The sequence below is a fragment of the Sabethes cyaneus genome, chromosome 2 (genome assembly GCF_943734655.1).
Source record: "Sabethes cyaneus chromosome 2, idSabCyanKW18_F2, whole genome shotgun sequence".
NCBI classification, from domain to species: domain Eukaryota; kingdom Metazoa; phylum Arthropoda; class Insecta; order Diptera; family Culicidae; genus Sabethes; species Sabethes cyaneus.
In genome coordinates, this window is record NC_071354.1 from 72,661,672 (window position 1) to 72,686,644 (window position 24,973).

At 40.0% G+C, this 24,973-nt stretch overlaps 1 protein-coding gene across 2 annotated transcripts in view; it reads right to left on the minus strand.

Moving 5' to 3' along the window:
- LOC128738281 (sodium-dependent nutrient amino acid transporter 1) overlaps window positions 1–24,489 on the minus strand; it is a 46,670-nt gene extending 22,181 nt beyond the window's left edge. For both annotated transcript variants that reach the window (XM_053833295.1, XM_053833293.1), the window contains exon 1: window positions 24,122–24,489. The gene's annotated coding sequence lies outside the window, so the exon portion shown is untranslated. The remainder of the gene's footprint in view (window positions 1–24,121) is intronic.
- Between the last annotated feature and the right edge of the window lie 484 nt (window positions 24,490–24,973).

The following is a 24,973-nucleotide window of genomic DNA, read 5'->3' on the forward strand; positions in this document are numbered from 1 at the left end:
TGAATTCCAAATATTGACAAAGTTACAGCTATTTGTACCACGCATGTCTGGAGCGATTAAACAACGAGTAAAAACTTCAACGTCGTTTTTCTCGAAACCAGATTTTGAAAGTCGGTACCATAAATATCTCAAGAACGGCTCAAGCAATTCTTATGATTCTTTTTTTGTTTGAAAGCCAACAAAATTATCTAGTGTTTGACCCATCCTTTTCTTGATATTGTAATTTTTGTATTTTTGAGAAATTTTTAAAGTCAATTTTTTCGCTTAAAAACCATACTTTTATGTATTAATTGTCGCCATTTTGTTATGTGTTCGGATTCTAAAAAAGGATGCATCAAACACGAGATAATTAAATGTTCTTTCATGTCGTTTTGGAATTTTTCAATTCGGATAAGCCCCCAGCGCCAATCCATGGTACCGCAATTCATGGTTTTTTGGAACGACTATCTTCAAGGAGCCGTAGGGGCAAGGGCCAAATCTGTTCTTGCTTTTAATATATACGTTATTATTTTCCATGCAAAAAGGTACGAAAAGAAGACAAAAACGAGAGAATTTTTTTGGACGATTTTCGGAAACTACGAATTCGAATTTCCATTTCTGTTTCGTGCTAGAAGTGTTAAGTACACTCATTTTTCGAGTTTTTCAGGCTGTAGAGCATACTGATTTTTCAAGCCAATTTCCAAAGGGTGGGTGACAAAAACTTAAAAAATATTTGGCAAAGACCTTATATTCCGCCGATAAGTAAGCAGGTTGACTTCACATCACCTTTTGATCGATTGACAGATCGATTAAAAATCAGTTTAGTAAAATATTCAAAATCATGCAACCCGACTAACGTTGTACTACGTCATCCGTGGTCGCATCTTATACACAACCCCTCTGATTTTTTTCTTGGGGGATGTAAAGTTTTCCTTAAGCACCTCTCCCCTCTGACTTGTGACAAAATTAATACCTCCTTGTCCACCGAAATTGAGTGACCCTGAGATCTAAAATATTCAACTGTACCAGATAGAAAATAGGAAGGTTCACCTATTTTCTATCTGGTACAGTTCTTCATCGACTATCATTTAAAATTAAAACCTTGTATCTAACCTTACCTTTAAACCTAGTAGAATTACCAAGTCTAATTTTTTCAAGCACCATTTACAGTATGATTTCGAATTTGACAACAAATGCGTGTCGCCTATGTTGCCAAAATCGAAACCGTGGCAAAATCTAGACCATTTTTTAACTGAAAAAATTGCATATAAATGTGTCAAAAATTGAATAATTACCACTAATTAACGAATTTTTCACGATTGCAACGGTTTTATATTCGAACAGGGGCTGTCGCAAACCTTTAGATACTTTGCAGTAAGACGTAGTCCTACGTCAGTAAAAGTCTGACCTTTCGAAATATGTAGTCACTAAATAAAAACTCGAACCCCACTATACTTAATAAACTATGTTTAATACAAGTTATATTACATATTTTTAATGAATGGTTTAAATTTTTGAAACTAATAGGCGACATAATTTTTTTATGATGTAGAAATCGTTTCAACCATATCTGAACAACAGGTAATAATAAATTTCCAATATACAAATGTCACACACAGATACATACATAACGCATATCAAGTCACTGAAACATTGTTCAATTGTTGGGCTGACATCAAAACAAGACCCTCGGCGACTGTGACTGATTTCAAATTTTTCAACCGACTTTCATACCTTTCTAACAGAGTATAAGAAAGGTAAAAGCTGTTCAACCTTGTGTCGTATTAATAAATAGCAGTAGTATAGTTGTACTATTAAAAAAAAGTTCTTTGTTATTATTTTGTTCATTTACATGGAAGAAACTATGACAATCCAAATTTAGGTCCATTTCAAAATCAAAAATAGGTCCAATTCAAGATCATGTTGGGTCCATTCAAGATAAAAAATAGGCTTTGGCTAAAAACGATATATTTAATAAAAGTTTCATCAATTATACATTTTTAAAGTACTGATAATGTAGAAAAAAGGTGGTACTTTCCAACAAATAGTAACATCACCACATATTATTTATAAATGACGAGTAAACTGAGCAGGAGTGCGAGTGGTGGTGTTAAAAAGCGCTAAATAGGTCCATTCAAGATCAATTACCCTACCTCTTGTTGAGTTCAACTGGAATCATATTTTTGAATCAACAAAATATTGTTTAAACTGAATTCGTACTCCTTTTGCTTCTACTAGATCATTTATAAACCCAAAAATACTTATTTTTGATTCTACAATTTTTTCTTTGATAGAAACTAACTATTATTCGAAATAACAAACCTTATTGTTGAACTAAAAGGTTAAACAGTTAGAATCAAAAAAATATCTGGGTTAGCCTTCAGTCAACAATATTTTTTGTTGAATTTATGCAGAATTCTTTTGCATTTACAATTTATTTTTCTGCGTGTATAACTCGGCACGGGATTCGTCTGCACTATGAACTGTTCTGTTCTGACGTGTAGACGCAGTAAGCTACTCATATATATTGAACTGTTGACATCCTATCATTTATAAAATCAGCTTATTTGATGCTTGTAATTTTGCATGTAATTAACCCTATAACTTGGTGACTGAACAAACTAAAACTCAAAGTAACGAAGATTGGGTTGAAGAAAAATGCGTCCAAACTAAGGTACCGTGAACCGCTAATATGACGCACACGCTAGAAGCTGGTGACTCGGTCCTAATAGCGACTGAGTTTGTTTTGTTTCGAACATCGACCCGCTATGCTGCCCGTTCTCCCGGTACTCGACACTCGACAGTGCCTGAGTAGAGTCGAGTTGCACAACATAACTTACAAAATAGAGCCCATATTCATTCGTTTTACTGTCCTTGTAACGCAGATGTCTTTTGAATAGATGTCGTTTTAAGTGTTAATTTACTTCTTCTTCTTCTTCTTCTTCAGCAGCATAGAGCCGGGGTGGCTCGTGCTGTTTCAAGCACTCGTCTCCATTCAACTCGGTCTTGGGCCACTCGTCGCCAATTTCCTAGTCGCCTCAGAAGTCACAAATCGCTTTCGACCTGGTCGAGCCATCGTGCACGTTGGGCCCCCCTGTTCCTGGTGCCGGTGGGGTTGTTGAAGAGGACTATTTTCGTCGCACTGTCGTCCGGCATCCTTACGACGTGTCCGGCCCACCGTAGCCTGCTAACTTTCGCTAGATGTACGATGGGAGTCTCCCCGAGCAGTGCCTGTAGCTCGTGATTCATACGCCTCCGCCACTCTCCGCTTTCAGTTTGTACTCCGCCAAATATCGTCCGCAGCACTTTCCGCTCAAACACGGCAAGGGCGCGTATGTCCTCCGTAAGCAGCGTCACGGCTTCAAGTCCATAAAGAACTACCGGTCTAATAATGGTTTTGTACATTGTTAGCTTCGTGCGGCGGCGTATGCTTCCTGATCGTAGCGTTTTACGAAGGGCAAAGTAGGCCCGATTTCCCGCTTGGATGCGCCGCTGGATCTCCTTACTAGTGTTGTTGTCCGCGGTCACCAGCGATCCCAAATACACGAATTCCTCTACCACTTCTAGTTCGTCGCCGTCAACGGTTACCGTCCATGGGAGGCACGCATTTGTTTCCTTTGAGCCTCTTCCTTTCATGTATTTGGTCTTCGACGCATTTATTTTTAGCCCAATTCTCCTAGACTGCACTTTCAGTCTGGCGTAGATTGCCTCCGCCGTCGCAAAGTTCCTGGCAATGACATCGAAGTCATCTGCAAAGCCTAGAAGTTGGCTACTCTTGGTAAAAATCGTGCCTCTCGTTTCGATGCCCGCTCGTCGGATCACCCCCTCAAGAGCGATGTTGAACAGCATGCAGGATAGACCGTCACCTTGTCTCAACCCTCGTCGCGTCTCGAAGGGAACTAGTTACGAAGGGAAAGGTAATTTACTATCAAGAGAATATTGCAAACTGGGGCCCCTAATCTCAAAGGCCCGGTGGGCCCTATGGCTCCCAGTCCGCCCCTGAACCCTTTTGTCGCACTGTCGTCCGGCATCCTTAGAACGTGTCCGGCCCACAACAGTTTACCGAATTTTGCCAGATTTACGATGGGAATTTCTCCAAGCAGTGCCTGTAGCTCGTGATTCATATGCTTCCGTCATTCTCTGCTTTTGGTTTGTACTCCGCCAAATATCGTTCACAGCACTTTCCGCTCGGACATAGCAATGGCGCGTAAGCAGTGTCACACGTTCAAGTTCTTAAAGAACAACCATTCTAATAAGAGTTTGTACATTGTCAGCTTCGTACGGCGGCATATGCTTCTTGATCGTATAATTTTGTGAAGGGCACTCTAAATTCGATTTCACGCTTGAATATGCAATTCCAAATACACGAACTCATCTACCACTTCTAGTTCATGGCCGTCAACGATTACTGTCTGAAAAAGGCGTGCGTTCGTCTCCTTTGAGCCTCTCCTTTTTATGCATTTGGTCTACGATGCTTTTACTTTTAGCCCAACCCTTTGATACCATTTTGATACCCGTTCGTCAGATCCCTCCCTCAAGAGAGATGTTTAACAGCATGCAGGATAAACCGTCAACTTGTCTCAACCTTCGCAGCATATCGAAGGGACTCAAGAGCAGCGTTGCCAACCGGTTTTTACAAAAATCTGGAAAACGAGAATAAAAATGTGGCTGTGGCAAAAATCTGGCTGTCATTTGGCCTAATGGAAAACAATGGTTGAAAAGCGTCTTTTTTGTCTGACTAAGCATCAAAAAGTCTGGAAAATCTGGAAGGTTGGCAACGCTGCTCAAGAGTGTGTTCGAGATGCCCGAGAAAAATGGCTGAAAAAACAAAATTTTGTCTTCTTTTTCTTTTTTCTCTGGCTGTGTTTCATTAACAAAGCTCGAAAGTTATAAAAGTCATTGCCAAGCTCCTACCAACAAAACAACAAAAAGCTTGTTCCAAAACGTTGGCTAGTTTGTGAGAAAAAGGTACATGAAGTTTTGAAATCGTGGTTTTTCAGCAGCGGCGTTTTATTCCGTTGAGGTTGTTCCATGCCGCACTGGAACCCTTAGGTGTATGATCGTTTTTCGGCCACTTCCCGTAGTTGGATCATTACAAAATTAGTATCAAAATAAGCGGACTGACTGCAGAATTAAAATCTTATGTGAGAAAATATTGAATTTTTCAAAAAAATTAGTCGTTTATGTCCCCTTAAGCATTTACACAGTAAATGGAGTTCAATTTGCTCATGCCTAAATGTCTATTCTCTGCAGTCCACATCTTACGCCAAGAAAAAAATAGGAAATCAGAATTCAAACAAACCAGTTTGTTTCTACGCAATGCAAAGTATCCCGAATAATCCGCATAGAACAAGATAAAAGTAAAAGTAAATGAGATAACTCATCTGGTTTTTACAGGAACAAATCTAACTGGTTTCTGCTAGTTAGGGTTTATGTCGAACCCAACAGAGTCCTCTATATTGTCGTTTATCTCGCCAAGTTTTGCAATAAAGGAGTAGTGGATGTATTTTCGTCCACTGGAATTATGTCATATTTAGAAAATCGAAAAGATAGAGGTATATACTGAAAGTTATACCAAAATTACCTACTTCACCGAGTTTTAGATTTTATGTTCCCAGATAAATGGTTTATTTAGAGGTAATAAATCTAGAATGAACTCCAGTGCTATCGGATGCATAACTGGATCGGAACAAAATTAGAAATTTACACATTTAGATAAACGTTTGCACTTTAATAGCACAAAATTTTAACCGTACGTTCAAAAGTTATTATGTATCTAAAACAAGAATTCAGAAAAATTATAACAAAAATTATCGCGCGACTTTTCACTTTTCAAGAAAAAGGATATCTAGAACAAAATGATAAAGTACAAAGAAATTTCTATGAGTAATTTACACGCTCTACTTCAATTTTGTGATATATTTGAATTAATACAAATAACTAAGTTCTGCGTTAGACATGAAAAACGAAAAAGAAAAATCGGATTATTTCTTGCATGGCATTCCTTTAAATAATTATTTTTGCATAAAACTTAAAACTTGCGCTTCTTATGAGTCAATTTCCCTGAAAAAATAATCTTTAGCTTGATCGCATCGTTTGCTTCCCGTTAGAAGGTTAAGAAAGATATCACTTTTAAATATTCAAACCGTTTTGAATAATAGAAAACAAGACAAAGTATCATGCAAAAACTAACTAGCGATCACTTAGGGTTGGCTTTGCAGTTGGGATCCCTGATTGCCCGAGTTCTAAAGTGGGTGCAGAACACAAGTTTTCCTTGAGTAGGTCTGCTCCCGCTGTATACTGAAATTACACATACAATCTATTCCACGGCTATGGCAAATATGGAATAAATTATCGTAACTTCAAACAAAACAAGAAATGAAGAAAAAAATACTATACGGACCAGATTCAAAGTAGCTTACGTTGAGAACAAAAACTCGTACCGACAACCACGTTTCACCGATCGATCCCTGATTGGCATTCAGCTGGTGTGCGAGTATCGCTGTCATCAATATCAGATCAAAGAAAATGTGCCCCATGCGGAACTATTAGTTGGCCTAACGTTTGCTGATAATACATACCCATTACTGTCGTCTTGATCCGTCAAATGAGTACTCAGTCAGCAGCGGGGGATTTTCCCAACTCAGGAAGGAACTGGCATTTCTGAAGAAAGTGACATCATGCCATTTATCCGTGACGTCTTTAACTCAGCTAGTGGTACAAATAACATAAGGAGCTGATTGACATCAAGGAATGAAATCGAAATCTAGTATGTAATATGCTTGTAGCAAGTCTGACAAGGCAACTTACAGGAAGTGCCCAACATCCCAAGTCCTAACCCTGGCCATAACCTGAATGCTCAAGCTTTCAAGTTAAGTAATCAAGCTGAGAGGTAAAGCGCCGTTTGGTTTCGGGCTGTCTAGCTTACAACCGTACTTTTAGGCAAACAACTGAAATATAAAGTTGTTATCATCCGTGGTAGACCTATTGTGCTCTTCTATTTATTTGTTTTGATTCCGTATATCAAACACCTTTAACTCAATAGCTGAAAAAAGCAAATACTGCCAATAGGTACACATAAATATTAACGCGCCAAAGAAAGGTATTGCAAGGATTCCGATAGCATGGTTTTGGTGTTTGTTCAAAGCACGCGACTACTTCTAACAGTTCTGACCTAGCTTTGTCGCTATTGATTGAGTGATATACAAGTCGATATCTCTGGATTCCATTGATTGGCTGGGATCGAGCCTTACTCTTCAAACGACTATGTATTTGATATTGATCTTTGGATTAAGTTTTTGACTTTTGGCGTGCACCAAGAAAATTGAGTAATTCAATAAAATTTACGAGAAATAGTTATCTGTTTTAATCAAATATCTTTTCGCCATATCTGAACCTTCTCCCGGCTAAAGAATTGATTTTATCCATTAATAATCCAGAAATATCCACTTTTACACTTCTTTACATCGAGGAGGCTTTTTTTGTTGGGAGATTTTGACTAATTATCCATTATTTTGAACTTTTGACTAGGATGGGAATCTCGAGGAGACTAAGATAGGATGCCGTTGATTTGGTTTGGGTCGTTAGGAAAAGGCTCGTGCCGTGATTCAGAAGATCTTTCTTTTGTTGTCAGAGAGTTGAATCTGGATCGGCGGCGAGCCTCCGGAGTTGACGAGACAAATGACTTTTCTCTGCTATGTTATTACATACATATAAGCTTACAGTTTCTAGCTCTAAAAAAATACGATTAAATATTGCAATGAGAATATATCTTTAACATACTTTACTCATTCCCAAAAAAATCAATCACAACATTACACGGGTACTTAACTCATTTATGCCGTTCCATCATTTCCCCTGCCCTGTCATTATGCTCAAAGAGGCGAGAAACGCGAGAAAAAAAACTTGCCTAAATCACTTGGAAATAATTACAAGCATCAACCGGCAGCTGAACATGCTTTTCCACATCTAGCACGAACTGGAGTTGCTCGTTGACCTGACCGCTCAGGTACAACAGATACCCCCGTGATACCTACGTTACAACCCGACGAGCGTCGAATGTGTAATTGTTAATTTGCCTGAACGTTTCGATTCTCGAAAAAGCTCTGACTCGTACAGCTGGCAGGCGTCAGCAGCAACGATGGGATTGTTATCCGCACCGCACGGTGAATTAATGCACAGGGTCACAAAGATCATAGGCATGCAACATGGAAACATGCTCGCCACTGCTGTTCACAAATAAAAGTGTAATAGATACAACACCATCAGCGATATCTAATGGTCGGATGATACTGAGATTTCTGAATAGACATAAAATCAACGGAAAGCAGCAAACGGCACAGTCTCATGTGCGAGTTTTATCTGATGAAAAAACAACTACATTATCTTTGGGAGACTCCTGCAGCGTTTGTTGTCTTTTATCAGCACCTCGATGTGAGCGGGTTTGCACAGGTGAATTGTACCGAGATTCATCAGTTGCCTAGTTTGCACAACAGATCTCGTGATTTATTGCGAATTTCTTCTTCTTAGTTCTGTTCCGAATAAGATTAGTAAAATGCGAAAATAATTATTCAAGATTAATGAAAAATTTTAATCTTATTTTTGAACGCGTAGACTTCTAAGTAATATCTCTGGTCACCGCCAACAATAATACAGAAAAGAGAATCAATGCCGTATTTAAGCTAGAAATTGAGCTTATTTTTCTCTCCACTAGACGCTTGGATCAAGGAGCGTACGTCACCACACAAAGCTAATGATGTACAACATGTTTTTCAGACCGACAGTCCTTTACGGACTTGAGATTGTAACTTTACGTACGGAAGATATGAATGGATCTGCCGTATTTGAATGAAGGGTGTTGCGGCCTTTTTTGACGGAGTACAAACGGAAAGTGGAGAGCGGTGCAGGCATACTACGAGCTGCTGGTATTATTTCAAGAGCTACCCATCGTACACCTAGCAAAATTCGGGTTTCTACGGAGTGGACCGGTTACGTCGCAAGGATGGCAGACAAACCCAACCCGCACCAGGAATAGAGGGGCCTAACATGGTGGAAGCTTCGACAAGGTTGAAGACAACTAGCTGGTGTCGAGATGCCTAACGAATTACCGACGAGTATCCTAGGACCAAGCGCAATGGATATATGATCTTGATATGAGACGAGCCACTCCGGCTCTAGGCTGCTAGCGAAGGCAAACTATCCTAAATGCCGCCTACAAAGCGCTTGCTCAAGTCATCTTCCATCGACTGTTGTAAGTAGCCAATAGATTCGAGGAAAGTTGTCAGGCCGGTTTCATTGAAGGTCGGTCTATATCCGACCAAATCTTTCCCTGCATGTGCAGTAAATTGCTAGTCTCCACGAAATTTATCGACGTTACCCGCATTCAAGTTACGCATAACTAGTCATTCTTTCTTCAACATGGTTCCTTGGCAGCCGCAATTGTGGTTAGAAACAGTGATGCCAAATCTTCGGATTTATCCGTAGTTCCACGGATTCAAGAATTTTCTACGAACCTATGAATTACTTGCTTGTACCTACGGATCTCCATAAACTTTACAGAAAAGTGGAAATTTTCGTTCGATTACACAAATTACAAATACGCTTCACGCTACGTGTAGTTAATAATACCCTGGAAAGCATAGCTTTAAAAGTTTCTTATTAAATTCTTCTGAGCGAATGAAACAAACAGAAGTAGCGAGGGGTTAGGCTAATTAGAATTGAAAAGAAAAGATTTGTCTCATAGCAAAATATTCTACTCTTTCTGGCTTTCATTCTTTAATTATATTATAACTAACTGTAGGTTATAACCCGCGTGTGCCTCACGTCTAATTGAGAGCGAATCGAAGGTATTCAACCTTACTTACTTAAACAGCTCCAGGCCGTGGTTTCCTCTGCTGTACGAAGAAGTCGTCTCAATTCCACTCGGTCCATGGCCGCAATTCGCCAGCCACGTAGTCTGCCGTAGGGTCCGCAGGTCGCCTTCCACTTGATCGATCCATCTTGCGCGCTGCGCACCCCGCCGTCTCGTTCCAACCGGATCATTATTGAAAACTTTTTTAACCGGGCAGTCGTCCGACATCGTCACGACGTGCCCAGCCCGTTGCCGACGACCAATTATTACGGTGTGAGCGATAGGTGGTTTCCTAAGCAGCTGATGCAATTGATGGTTCGTTCGCCTACTCCACGTTCTGTCTTCCATCTGCACTCCGCCATAGATGGTGCACAATACCTTCCGTTCGAAATCACTAAGGGCGCGTTTGTCCTCCACGAGCATAGTCGATGCCTCATGGCCGTAAAGGACTACCGGTCTAATCAGCGTCTTGTAGATTGTTAACTTCGTGCGGTGGCGAATTTTGTTCGATTGCAGCGTCCTACGGAGTCCAAAGTAGGCACGATTTCCTGCCATAATGCGTCTTTGCATTTCTCTGCTGGTGTCGTTGTCTGCGGTGATCAGTGAACCCAGATACACGAACTCTTCTACCACCTCGATTTCATCACCGTCTAAATGAATCCGGGGAGGGAGGTTAACATTCACTTCTCTAGAACCTCTTTCTTTCATATATTTTGTGTTCGATACATTAATGACCAGGGATGGATATCGCTTCACGCACAGATCACGATCCGTACAGATCATGACAAACAGTGAATCTTCAGCGTTGATCACAAGATTTTGTTCTCTAAACAGTCCCAGCAGTCGATCACAGTGTTACATCTTACCTAGCTGCGAGAAAAAAGATCACACATGTTGTTTGTATTGTGCTTCATATGATGCACACAACCAATCGTTTGTATCTGTTATATTTCTCAACGCAATCATGCAATGAACATGATCTATCTGTGTTTGTCGCTTACAAGTAGTGATATCAATGAATATGAATCTGATCGCTTCTATGATCTTGATCGCTAGAAGCGATTTTTTCCATCCCTGTTAATGACAAGTCCAATCGGTTTGGCTTCACCTTTCAGTCCGATGAACGTTTCCGCCATCCTCTCAAAGGTACGTGTAATGATTTCAACGTCGTCAGCGAAACCTGTCAGCGAAAGAAGCTGGACGGACTTCGTGAATATCGTGCCACTCGTGTCTATCTCCGCTCTTCTTATCACACCCACCAAAGCGATGTTGAATAGCAAACATGAAAGCCCATCACCTTGCCGTAACCCTCTTCGAGATTCAAAGGGACTCGAGACTGCCCCTGATACTCGAACAACACACATTACTCGATCCATCGTCGTCTTGACCAATCGCGTTAGTTTATCCGGAAATCCATAGTAGTGCATACCCAAGTAACAATTTGAGTTTTATCGCACTCTTATTGCGGTTTTAATGATCAATTTTGGTCACCAGAACCGTCATAAGTGTGTATTAAAACCAGTATTGTTCATTGGGTAATCTACCATAGCTGATCTCGATCGATCGTGTCATACGCCGATTTGAAGTCGATGAATAAATTATGCGTGGGCACGTTGTATTCGCGACGTTTCTGCAACACTTGCCGAAGCGTGAAAATCTGATTGCCGCACAAACTCCTTTACAAATCGTAATAATCGACGACATAAAAGTGGGGAGAGTACCTTGTAGGCGGCGTTCAACAGTGTGATTGCGCGGTAATTACCAGGCTTCTGTCGTGCTCTGCAAAATATCTCAATTCTCGGCGCTTTATTGGCAAAGCACAGAAGACGAATCGATTTGCTCTCGCTCAGTCGGATGTTACCTTCTGCGATGCGACGAGTTTTGTTTTGCTTTTGCAGTGCTTTGCTCTGCCGGCGAGTAAGCATCAGTTTGGTTTAAAGAAACTGACTAAAGAAGTAACAGGTAACTCATTTTCGGTTCGTCGAAACCAAATGCGCATGAATCTCGATGAAACCTTCTGAATCTTTTGCTCGAAACGCGGGAGAAAATATTGACTGCAAGCAAACAGCAACAAATATCATCGTATCATCACGAAATCGATCCGTGCTGCCTAACGAAAACACCAGGCAATCAAGTTTGTAGCGTACAGTTTATAAAATCGCCTAAATGTTGAGCTCGAAAAAAATATTGTTAGAATTTTTTCAAGCAACATTGAACAGAGTCACGCACAACAATCATCGTTGAGCAAATCAGGTTTAATAATGACAGGAGGCCGCGAGTGACTGAGCTCCGATGTCATTTCTTTAGTTTGGTTTCATCTTTCTTTTTCTGCCGGAGCGCTACTGAATGCATGCTCTCAAGGTCACGGAGCAAATCGTTCCAGTCCATATTATTGCTAGAGTCGTAGCCGGAACCTGAAACAAATAGTTTTTATGGTCGTATTGGATTTTATTCAACTGAATAAAAACTTCTGGCTGTTTGCATCATCTATGTAGTCTGATTAGAGTAAAATGTTGCTTAGAAAATTCTTGATCGTTTGCTATCATTACCTCATTTTTTTAAATTTTGCGACTTAGCAAATTTGATTTAACACCGACCATATGATATCGCGACAAGCAATCGAGTTAAGCAGGCGAGTCGAGCAATCGAATCAAGCAATCGAGTCAAGCAGTTGGGTCGAGCATTCGAGTCGAATAGTCAAGTCGAGCAGTTAAATCAAGCTGTTCAGTCAAGCAGTCCGGTCGAGCATTTGAAGCGAGCAGTCGAGTCAAGCAGTTTAATCGAGCAGTCCAGTCGAGCAGTTTAGTCGAGCAGTTAAGTTTAGCAGTTAAGTCGAGTAGTCCAGTCGAGCAGTTGAATCGAGTAGTCTAGTTGAGATGTCGAATCAAACAGTTAAGTCAAGTAGTTGAGTCGAGCAGTCGGGTTGAGTGGCTAAGTCGAGCTATTATATCAAGCTGTCAGTTGAGTCTAGCAATCAAATCGAGTAGTCTAGTGGAGCAGTTGAGTCGAGCAGTCGATTCGAATAGTCCGAGTAGTCTAGTCAACCAGTTGAACAATCGAACAGTCCAGCAGTCGACCAGTGAGGTGACTGAGAATGCAACCCATTGCTACGAAAGCATAACGTCCTGTCAGGAACCTGTTTTTATTTACCGATAAGCCTCTTATGACGCCCTATCAGAGACCTGGTTTTCGGTACAGATATAAGCCTCTTATATAAATAGATTATTATATAAATAGATGATGAAAAGGTGACGAAAAAGTGATAACAATGCCATGGAAATAACATCAACATAAGATGAAAGGACGACGAAAAGAAGTCAAGACCTCGCCGAAAAACAAAAAAAAATCATGATAAAAAGTCAAAACGGTGACAAGATATGCAAGAACAGATGAAAAGGTGCTGAATATACGACTGAAAGACGACGGAAGAATGACGAAACGGAACTAAAAAGACATTTTTATTGTCTTATCAAAAACATGACTGCGAAAAAATGACCAAAAGACAATACAAAATGAAATGGCGAAACAACGACATATGAAGATGATAAGATGACAAATATAAAAGAAGAAGTAAAAATCGATAAAAAATGACGCAAAAACAACAACAAAGATGGCTAAAAACCGCCAAAAAAATCGATCAAAACATAGCAGGACGTCCAGGAAAACAGGAAAAAAACGACGAATACGAAGAAAGTACAATAAAAAAATGACGAAACGATGACGAAAGAACGACAAAAAACAGTAAATAGACGAAAAAAAGATGCCGAAAAGGCGGCGAAAATACAACAGAACAACGATGGAAAGATAACGAAAAATTTATGACAAGTAGAAAAAAGGAGGATGAAAAAAGACCAAAGTGGACAAAATACGATGAAAAGACGCAGAAAAACGCCAAAAATTAATACCGATTATTCCGTTTGTTTGCATATACGTCCAACCGACCATATTGGAACAAAATGCTCTTTCAGTAGCCATAAAACGCCTTGAATGTTTTATGACAATTGTCAAATGTTTTGAGAACTTTACCGAGATGATAGATTCTGTTAGTTTCCAAAGCTTTGATAATTAACATGACCACCGACAGCTGTCAAAATTGATTTAGTTTAAACTGAAAAGTGTACCTAATATTTTTCTTTTCGATTCTTCTTATTATAATAGCTCATTTGATTGCTTCCTGTCCCAGACCAGACATATCATTGAAGTTTTCTAGCATAACAACTGATTTCGAACGTTTTTGTCCCAAATCAAAAGACAATCTAGATTAACCTAATCGACTAGCTTAATATAATAATGCGTTGGCGCTTTATCACTAAACGCGTTGATCGGCATAATACGTATACGTACTATTAAGATAATAATCAACAGCGGAAGTCGTAATAAATAATATCATGGATATGTTGACGACTTAATTCCGCTTTAATTTCACGGTATAGATTAGTTAGTAGCATATAAGCACACAATAAGTACAAGGATTTTCCTTAAAAAAGGTATGGTCTGATCGAAAGCTATTGTCAGATTTGATGTATTGCGTATGTGATGCCTTATCTCAAAACTTATGGAACGATTTACACGTGATGGTTATAAAATAATTTATTTATTTATTTATTTATTTATTTATTTATTTATTTATTTATTTATTTATTTATTATTTCTTTCATCTGACCTCTAAGGCCTCAATGAAAATTGGGGGTGGGGAAAAGCCCACCTGAGGTCGACCCTCAAGTGCGCGTAAAAACCCCACCATCTTCTGTCATTGCTACAAAGACGTTACAAAATTCAGTCTTACAAACTATGTACATTACAATAACTAACATTTAACAAATTTAAATAACATATTTTGAACTAAGAAACGCACATTACAACATTTGTTTAAGTCTGTTTTTAAAACTAACACTCGATAAATTGAAGTCAAACAGTTCAAAGGCATTATTGAAGACGTCACACATTCCCCTAACGGGTTCGTTTTGACCGTATTCGGTGCGGTGGAAAGTAAGGCGCAGAAAATCTCGTGACCTTAAGGTTCTGAGGGGCACATTTATATTAACTTGGGAGAGAATATTTGGGGCGTCTATTTCACCGGTTAATAGCTTTCCCACGAAAACGGCTTTGAAGATATTCCGTCTCTTTTCCAGTGTGTCGATCCCCAGTAGTCGACAACGGTCAGCATAAGATGGCAAGTGGTTTGGATTCTGCCACGGCAGAGACCTAAGAGCATAGCGTAAAAACCTAGCTTGAACTGCTTCAAGCCGGTTGATCCAAATTTCGGTATACGGACTCCAAATTACTGCTGAGCTCTCCAAAATGGAGCGGACTAGAGAAAAATATAACGAACGTAAGCAAAACGGGTCAGTGAACTCTCTGGCGATTCTCATTATAAAGCCAAGGTTTCTATTCGCGTGAGCTATGATGTGGGAATAATGATGCTTGAAGGAGAGTTGTGAGTCAAGCAGTATACCAAGATCTCTGATTACTGATACTCTTTCGAGTAGTTCTCCAGATGCCATATAGTTCCACAGAAATGGATTTTTCTTGCGCGTAAAAGTAATCACAAAACATTTTGATATCCTGAGAGTCAGTAGATTCCGTAAGCACCAGTTACAAAAACAGTCCAAGAACCGTTGCAGCTCAATGCAGTCCGCTACAGTTCGTACAACAAGGAACAGTTTTAAATCATCAGCATATATAAGTTTACAGCCGGATGGGATACCGAAGCAGACATCGTTGAAATATAAGGAAAACAGTAGCGGTCCTAGATTGCTCCCCTGAGGAACACCGGACAAGCTAGCGAAGCTGTATGACTCAATGCATCCCAATTTGACACTTAGTGAACGGTCAACTAGGTAAGATTTCAACCAATCAGTAAACTGAATTGAAGCTCCTAGACGTTCAATTTTAGCTAACAGTATTGAATGATCAACGCGATCGAACGCAGCCTTCAAATCGGTGTAGATAGTGTCTACTTGCGCACCACTTTCTATGTTTCTAATGCAGTGGGATGTAAACTGAAGTAAGTTTGTCGTTGTCGATCTACCAGGGTAGAAACCATGCTGATCCGTGGAAATATAGGACTTAAATTCACGTAAAAGGACATTGCCAACTAAAATCTCAAACAATTTTGATCCAGCAGACAGCGATGTTATTCCTCGATAGTTAGCTATGTCGTGCTTATTTCCTTTTTTAAACACGGGAAACATCACTGATTTTTTCCAGCAGTCAGGAAATATTCCTTGCGACAAAGATTTGTTGAATATCATTCTCAGTGGGATACAAAGCGCCGTTGCACATCTTTTTAGGATAATGGCGGGAATGCCGTCTGGACCAGCTGATGCAGAGGGTTTTAATTTTTTAATAGCATCCAGTACATCTTCGTCAGTAAAACTGAAGCTACTCAAGTTTATCATATTACTGGGGACGTCACGAAGCGCATTTTCCACCTGTATCGAGCTAGCCGTAGACTGGTTGAACACACTCGAAAAATGTTTCGCAAACAAAGCGCAGATGCCTTCAACTGTATTTGAATTTTCATTTCCTAAAAACATTCTGGTAGGAAGACCACTTTCTTTGCGTTTACTGTTCACAAATGACCAAAACCGTTTTGGATTTTGTCTAAGTTCTGACTGCGTACGTATTACATGCTTGGAGTAGAGAAAGCGGTTGTATACTTTGTAATTATTGCTTGCTGTGGTAAACACAAGTTTTGTCATTGGATTTCGTCGCCTGGAGTAGTTTCGTAACGCAGCTGCCCTAATACGTTTTAAATCACGAAGTCGCCGGTTGGACCATGGAGGTTTTGGCCGAGGACGTGGTGATGGAACAAAATTAGTGAATAATTGTTTCAACGTCAGCGAAAATAATTCTACAGTAGTATTAATGTCAGCTGCCTGGCTTAACAAAGTTCCCCAGTTGATTGTAAGTAGAGAATTCTGAAGCTCGACAAAGTCTGTTTTAGAAAAATTAAATTCCCTAGATTCAGCTAACTCTTCAAAGCGGGCTTGTATAGTGCATGCTAATTTAACTAAGAGCGGAGGGTGATGCGGATCGATATTAACTAACGGCTCGCACGCTTCGGCAATATCGCAATTCAGTGATGCTTCTTCATTTACGAACACGAGGTCCAGGGTACGATTTCGCCTGTTGGTGACCGTGCATATTTGTGTCATGTTGAGTAATGACATCCCATCCAATAACGCCACACTGGATCTACTGAAACTGGATTCAGAAGGATCGGCAAAAACACGTCCGGAATGACTTGTATTCCAAACCAGGCCTGGTTGGTTATAGTCTCCGAATAACAAATGAGTAGTATGAGATTTTAAGGAGTTCGTTACAGCAAGCATTGTATCTATATGCTTTTGAATAGCTATAGCGTTGTCCGCGATGTCTGGGGGAATGTAAACAGCACCTACACAGACATTAGTGTCATGTGTACTGACGTCAACCCATAATTGTTCAAAGTCACATGTGATCTTTCGATTGAGTTTTGATTCTAATCGATTCGATACAGCAATGAGGACGCCTCCTCCTCGAGATTTACCTGAGCTATCTGAGTCACGATCATTGCGATATGTCGTGTACCTTGATTCAAACAATTGAAGTGAGTTGATTTCGTCGTTTAGCCAGGTTTCGGTGAGAACAAAGACATCGTAATCAGCGCCTGAGACAGCAATAAACAGTTCGTCAATTTTTGTACGCAATCCCCTCACATTCTGATAGTAGAATTCCAGATGACCGTGCCGGTACACATCAATGAAGCTATTGTGTTCACTACTCCGTTCCATGTTGGCATTCGAATCCGCAGCTGCTGACGAGTTGGCGACAAACAATGGTCGTTCGGCATTGGACTGAAAGTTTGCTGACAGAGCAGGAAATCCATCAGGCTCATCGTATTGATAGATCCGTGGGTTATCTAACGTGGTACAGGGGACCTTGTATACATTAAAATCATCAACGTCACAGTCAATGACAGGCATGTCGCAATCGATATTAATCAGGTGCTCATTACGCAAAGTATTTTCCACTAATTCATCACAGATCTCGACTCGTTCAAGAGGGCTAGAAAACAAACACCTTTTCTGACTTTTTGGAAAGCTATTAAAACACATATACTTAACTGGAAGGGGGGCCAGCTGGCCCCCCGATCCCTCCGGCGGTAGACTAACTTCGGCTAAGGAATAACCGGTGAAGCTACCATAGGCGTTACTGTTGTTACTCCACGGCCGTTTTTTGACCCATAATCCTCGAATTCTCTAAAGAAAATTCCGGCGGGCCATGTACTTGGTGATAGAGCGGCAGTTTTGAGCTTTGGATCGACACCCACTTTGAAGGAGATAAATCGCAGCGAGTTCATGTCGACATCTTTTTTCACTAATTTAACAACTTCAGGTGGGTCGTCGCACTGTAAGCATTCCTTTACCATGTCATGGACGTTCTGAACCGGTACGTCGGGGTGAATTCTGGATAAGTAAATCCAGAATTTTTTTTTCCGTTAAAGGAACAGTGGCAACTGTCGTCGACAAATTGGCATTCGTTCCAACAATGATGTCCCGGTTGGAAATAAACTGGTCTTCTCTACGGCGCTTAGGTGCCGGACGGTGGATAGACGGCCAGTTGTTTTGAGCAGCACGCGGCGTTATATCAGATTTCGAGGCTGCCGGATAAGCGGATTTCATTCCGTCCTTACGAATCACTTCCTTCAATTCATTGATGGCGGCAGTTTGTTGTGTAACTAATTCGGCAATAGTGTTACCAAGTGCAGCAATTGTAGGGCGAAAAGTAGCCCATTTCAATAGCTTTAGACAACCGTCGCAAAACCAGAGAACATTATCGGTGTGGGATTTTACTTTAGTAAACAACTGGCTGCTTAGGCCAGCGCACTTAAAGTGAGCCAGCGTTTCGCAAAAGCCCTGGCATTTAATATAGTCGGATTCTTTTGTCGGCTTGGCGCACTTATCACAAACATGCTCCATTGTTGTTGGTGTGGTAGACAATGTAAGCGATGCGTAGCACAAAAATCACTCTGTTTCACCGATTAATGTACTTTTCTGAACTGAATTTCACTTTGACACAGCACAGCAGAAGTTTATTAAGCGGATCACGAAGAATTAGTGCCGAAAAATTAACAAAATAACGAATAAAACATAGAAAAAATATTCTGATCAGAAATCACGTAAACAAACAGCAAACAGTGTTGCCAAAAAAAATGTTTGATCTGCGTAATTATTAACAAAAGCAATCCGATTTTGAAGTGGATTGATTGTATCAATCTTCTTCAGTATCATAATCATGAACTTTGGCAGTAGACGGATAGGTGTCTCGCTAGTGCGAAGCATGCAATAATTTACTTTCCAATCAGGTACTCAGACTCAGACAGTTCCTTTCTTTATGCACTTTCTTACTTCCTCCAGCGATACGGCAAGTATTTATTTGTTATCGATCGTTCACTCGTCAGACGACTCCGCCACGCGTGCCCTTGCAGCTCTTCTAACTTGTTGACTGTTCAACAGCCCTTCACTACTTTGGAGTACTTTGTGTCTCTAATGTTGGATTGCCGATATTCGCAAACAGATTATTATTTTTGAATATAATGAATCATTTACTTTGGTTTCAAGTTAATTTAATCTACAATGCTACGTAGCATAGGTGACTAAACAACATCGCGTAACAATCATTCACAGGAAAAACAAGGGTAAAAACATCAACAAGTAAATCATGTTGTACTTCGGGAAAGAACTATAACACGAGCATACTGTTGAGCTAATTTCAACTCTTCCTAGTTACCCACTCATCAGTATAACCGCTAACATAAAAAAATTGCAACAGCACAACCGCGACGATATTCTGTAATCGGCTTCATAGATTTTACCGCTCCTGCTGAGAGTCAATTCATGGCGGTTTAAACATTTGCCGCACACGACATGCTTAAATGCTTAATCGTTCACTCGTGTTCAATAGCTCGGACGGAAAGTGTTGCTGCCATTCATTAAAACCGAAAAGTGGCACTTTCCCACGGGGTGGCCAACCTCTCGCCACCTGGCGGTGTTCAGATTCGCGATGCAAGTAGGTATCTATCATCCGTAACTTGAAACCGTACAACCAGAAGATGCATGGTTTCTTGATGAGCCGATCGAGTGATCACTTGGTTGAGATAATTGGAATAGGCTTGAGTCACGTCACGTGCAGTTACCGCTGTGAGGCGATTGTAGACAGGTAGGTAGTAGTAGCATATACCGGGTACCTACCAGCAATGCTCAGTTTCGCATATATTTATGAGCACAGACGACGATTTAGTCGATTGCATTTAATTAATTAACAACATACAAAGTCGACGACAACATCGGTAACAAAAAGTGTTTGTTTAGTATATAGGTATTGCAACCGTTGTTCGATTTTTTTTTCAACGGTATGACAATGTCTGGGCTTAACCCTCTAATGCCCATCTGCGCCATAATTTGGTAGACTGGGGATGTTTTGCCTTAAATCCTTATAAATTCCTGAGACTTCATTTTAATTTATTAATATACATTCATACATTTTCTTTATAGTGCGGCGGAAAAAATCGGAAAATGTTTAAACTTTAACCTTCTGTAACGGAAGATCACGGAGAACCGCTTGACGGTCACAGGACTTCGTCGTCGAGCCTTTCTCGGTGCGCGGTGGTCACACGTAATAGATTTTGATTCTTAAACAATCGTGCAATCTACTAAATCGCCAACAATACAAGTAGACTAATTTTCTCTTGTGGCTCCGTCATCACTCTCTATCCCCCTGTCACACTCTTCTTCTCTGTCGAATACCGGACATAGTGATGTTGCTTCGATTTCGCCTAGATCTGAAACTCGCCGAAAGACGGCGGTTGTAGGCTCAAATGATCCATTCCTGACCATCGATCCATTTCTGGCTTTGCACTTTATTCCCATGAACGATAGAGGTACAACCCTCGCATGGTCTCACTACTTGTATAGATAACGATGGGATCAGAAAGACGACTACATAATACGAGCGGAGCCTAGAGTTGGAACCCAACAGCAGGAATAAATATCTTATTCATCACGATGATTCAACCGAGGGTGCTACTGGAGGCAAATATGATGTCTTTGCCAAAATCATTAAGTTGGCGCGTTCGCTAATAGCAAGCTGAAGGAAGCAAAAAGGTTGATGGACGAGTTGTATTCGTTCATCAACTCGCGGTTGAACGTCCACCTCGACATTAATAAGCTAGCGGGGAGCCTCCGCTCTACCCTCGTAACCACCGAAGTGAAAAGGCAAGAACTTCTGAAGTGATGTGAGATCGCCGAGCCTCAGACCTTGGCCGCTAAGGTTATGGTCATGCCAAGTCAGGCTCGCACACCGTTTGTCAAGCGCAAAGCGACGTCGCCTTTATCAGAAATGTCGTGAATACAACGTGCCCACTCATAATATTTTTATCGATTTTAAGGCAGCATACGATACAGTCAAACTGCTCTGCTCCATGACTGTTCATGGCAGATAATGCATGAGTACGGATCTCAGGATAAACTGACATGGCTGATCAAGGTTGCTTTGCAAAGAATGTTTTGCTACATGAATGTTTCGGAGACACTATTGAGCACTTCCGAATAGTGTACGTGTCAGTGTTGAAAAATTCATAGCAGCAAAAAACTCATTGAGATTTCAAGCATAAGAAATTTCAACTTTGATCAGAAGCGCCGAACTCACACATGAATTTCTCTCGCTATTATATGCGATGTCTCTGTTGCTATGCGATGTGAACCAAATTCAGCTGTGAGTATTTTGCTTACTTCTTCCACAGCTGGCATTTCATACAACGAACCAGAGAGCGAAAGAGAATTAACCGCCAGAGAAAACATCAGTTGCGAAAAAAGCTAGCACACATTCATGAATAAAGATGGCAAACAAATTGGCAGAATTTACATTTCTCCTTCGCAAGAATCTACATTTTCTTAACTAGCAAGTAAAAAGTCTAATAAGAATTAGATAAACATGTAGTTTAAATGTGTGTGTTAGTTCAACTTTACGATTTATTTAGAGATTCATTCTCTTACGCTCAGTCACAGTTACGTATCGCACGAGAGAATGCCCATGCTGTTCAACAACGAATTTGTATGTATAGGTGTATAGCTCCAGGTAGCAGTTGAAGCAAAGCAGAATATGATCAAGCGGGAAGAAATATGAGTTTTGTGCTTCTTGCTATGAAAACAGAAAAACTCACGCGTGAGTTTTTTCTGCATAGGATCAAGTTGACAAGATTCACAGTTGATTTTGATTTTTGATGAGTTTTGAGATTTCGAGGCTGCAGGTGATTGATATTTGTACCATATTTGTTATCCTATTCTGGTGTGTGGGATACGGAAATACCAAGGCACGATTACCTAAAAGGGTAGCCAACTCCTAGGCTAAACAGGCGATTTCAAAACGATTCACACCTTTCTCAAACCAAAAGTTAGGTGGATTGGACTAAAAATAAATGCATAAGCAAAACTAGGAGAGATTGAGACTCATTACAAAACAACATTTGCATCCCGCGGACAGTGATTATTGACGGCGATCAAGTTGAAGTTCACTTGGAATCTATGATCAACGCCGACAACAACTTGAGTAAAACGATTCAACAATACATTCAAGCTAGAAACCGGATCTAAACGCCAATTAAACCAATAGTCCTCTAATGACTTGAAACTGTAACTTTGCTTACGGAAGAAATCCGCGCACTTGCTGTATCCAAGTGTAAGATGTTGGGGATTTTGTTGAAATATAAACAAAAAGCTAAGAGTCGACTTGGCTTAGAAAACCAGAGGTTCGGACAGGCCGGTTACGTCTTGAAGATGCCGGAAAGCAGTACGGAGAAATCTGTTTTCACCATGAATATAGAGGTCCAACATGCAGAATGGCTCGACCAGACCAAAGCTGACCTGCGAGTGTCGAGGATCCAGTGCAGCGCCGTCTTTTGGTGGAAATTTCTGTAAAACCTTTTAAATACCAGATACTTTTTTTTCATGTTAACATACAGCTTCTCATAATAACCTAATCTATCTGTTAAAATACATAGTTAATTTGAACCATTTATTTTGTGCGAAGCTGAAAAAAAATTTGAGCGCTTGTATACGGATAATCGTGAGAAGAAATCCCACTATATTTTATATCTTGTTAGGAACAGTAATGAGCAAAACTCATTGCGGGTCGCATTTTTGATAAACAAATTTGATTTGGTTTGCATCATTACCTGGGCACGACTGAGCAAACGTATCGGAACGGTTGCATTTTTAGTTGTAGTAAAGAAATCACAGGAATTTTGGGTATCTTACATTCGATAGGATGGAAATAGGTAATTACGGTGAAGTATTTAGAGCTCTCTTTTATAGAACCGCGACGCACAGTGCGACGTTCTGAAAATAATCGGTCTAAACTGTTTTCTGCCCTTTCCTACTGTTTTAGTAGGTCCTCGGTGAAAGTGTGGTACCCTTTTAATATTTTTTTTTATAAATATTTTAGATACATAGAAATTTAGCACGTCGTTTATTATATATTTTTAGGAATTTTTAAAAAAATGCAAAATAAAATTTCAAGAGACTTCTTCGTAAACACGTGGTGAACCGTAAAACGTCGGAAAAGACGAAAAAAAGGTTTGACCATATTTTTTCTCACTGTGCGACGCCAAGAAATAGTCGTAAGTGGCAGAAGTGCACTGAAGCGTAAGCCTCGGTTAATGAATGGGCAATGAATAACAGAACTAAAAAGGTATGTAAATATGATTACTCTAACCATTTGTAAATCAATTAAATTAAAGAAAAAAAACAAGTTAAAAATGCCGTGCTTAGTACACCTTATTGGAACTTTCAATAACAAGGTCGAAACTGTTTCCTGAGGTAACTTGAGGTAGAATAGGTGTTTCATATTGTTTAGCTAGTAGAATACAACCGTAAAATTTTATTCTTTCGCAGGGTATTTTCAGATTCTACTAAAGCAGACAACATAGGCACTCTTATCATCTATTTGTTTACTCTTTAGATACCTAAAGTCTATCAGTAAAGTATTTGAGTTTAAAATTTATTGTACCAAAACTTGTTGATCTTTCTACGGTGAAATTCTATTCATCCATCGTCAGACGTCGACAAATATGTAGACTTTATTACTATTTTTCATTTTACTTACAAATATGCTTGTACCACAACAGTGGAATTGTTAATTTTAAATACTAAATTAAAGGCTTTTACGTTATTTATCCAAAATATTATTTATCACCATCATGAGAACTGTCAATAGTTGGAAATAATGTAACTTTTGAAACTTGCTTACCGATTATATCCCACTGTTAATATATTTCTGTTTATATAGCTGCTGAAAACATAGGTTTCAACGTTTCATCAAAGATTTACACCTTCCAAATTACACTTTTGCTAGGACCTTTTTTCACACGCCCCAGTGGCAATATTCACTCTCAATTTCTATCGCAACCAAAGCCACCACTTCACGTTTGGGTCCAATTAGTACCCTTTATTTTAATGCACCTGGTGTTCGATTTGTTTTAAACGAGAAGAAAAATCCATTCACACGTGCACCAGCCCGATAACTTCAAGTTCAAACGGAAAATCATCAAACAATCAGACTGCACACAATCGGTTTCTCGACAAGCACGTTGATCCGCGCGCGTTCACCTTCGCCGTGAGACTAAGCAAAACATCGCATCTAGGCTTTGCTTTATCTGCCGGAGTCGGAGCGTCGCGTCGTCGCGGCTCGCGGTGCTATAACATGCGGTGTCGGATCGGTGTGCAGAGAGCGCCGATCCGCCAAGTGCCGTCCGACTGAACCGAATGCAGAATTGGCGCTCCGCGTGTTGTGGAAAAGCCGGTACAAACAAAGGAACGCGATCCTGAAGTGTTGACATCGGGCATAAGTATTTGTTAAATCTAAAGTCAATATAAAGTACGAAATATATATTTCCTGATAATGCTTTGTAGTCTGACTAGGATATTATTTTTGTTATCGATAATTTTTGATGTGTGCGTCTTACAAAACAGGATAATTATTTGAAATTGAAACTCGATGTCAATCATTCACTAAGGAACTGCACTGCACATTTTGAGGTTCGTCGTTAGAAACTTGAAGTAATCGAAATCTTTTATGACCTTTTATATTAAACATTTATTT